Raw genomic sequence first — 1,189 nt, 5'->3', positions numbered from 1 at the left:
GGCTGGAGTACATAATTATTCAACAGGGTGGCCTCTTTAAAAAAGGTCTATCACCCCTGCCTGCGAAAGAAAACATACACAGATAAACTTGACCCCCTCCCCCCGTTCATTTTTCTGCACTTTTTTGCTGTCCCTCTTCCCCGTTGATGTCAAACGTACTTTTTGAATGGCCCCAAAAGTTAAGTTACCCTTTGTTTATGAAAGTAACCCTGATTGATGGCAGAAAATAGATTCCTTAATTTCTTTACCAAGAAATTAGTAGAATAAGAAAAGTGACACTATATCGCTTCAAAACATTACACATTAAATCCATCATTTTGTAAGAACTGTAATAGATTTGTGAATAGATCCAATGCTGACTCTGGGTCTCTAGGGCACTCCAACCCATGAATTTGTGTGTAACAGTATAACAACTCCCATGTATCTTCATTTTTGCACATTGGCGGGTACTGTATTCCAAATCTTTCTTCAGCAGCAACAATATCAATTTCCCTAGCAATTAAGCCTTGATTTTCAAAACCAACAGAGGCAGGAATATTAAAGAGAATATCAGGTATACCTCCAGGTGCCCTGGAAGATTGTCTAATGTTTCGAGAATTCCACAGTTTCAAACTTTCATTTAACTCAGACTGTATTACTGGCATAAAGCAGAACAGCAGTGCTTCAACATGGAAATTGTTTGATGGAGTATAAATAAATTCTCTAATAAGAGTATCAAAATACTTTATCCACCAAGAAAGTTTAAATTTTTTTAAGCGCGACCAATAAGATTCAATTCTTTGATTCCTGGTTGAAGCTGCATTCAAGAAACTTGTTTCAGAGTTTGTGAAAAATAATTGAAGATCTCTACAATAAATATTTTCAGTACCTTTATCCATCCTCAATAACTGTGGTACCATTTTGTATCGTCTCAAGAACTGTAAATAATAGTTCACAATAACCAAGGGATCGTTATTGGTTGTGCATACTTTCAACCAAAGCAATTTACGACTAAAGCCATCCATACAGCCATGAATAGCAAAACCAAATCTCTTAAGTTTATCATTGCCATCAATGTGAACAACATCTAACGGTCCATTTGTGTCATATATTCTTCGTCTGATTGTTCTATTTCTTCTCTCTAGCACACCTTCAGGATCAACTTCTTTTAGTGTTTGACGAACAAGTTCTCGTGAAATATTTACTTTGT

The sequence above is a fragment of the Clytia hemisphaerica genome, unplaced genomic scaffold (assembly GCF_902728285.1).
Source record: "Clytia hemisphaerica strain Z4C2 unplaced genomic scaffold, Clytia hemisphaerica genome assembly, whole genome shotgun sequence".
In the NCBI taxonomy this organism is placed as follows: Eukaryota; Metazoa; Cnidaria; class Hydrozoa; order Leptothecata; family Clytiidae; genus Clytia; species Clytia hemisphaerica.
Note: the sequence above shows the minus strand (reverse complement) of the source record.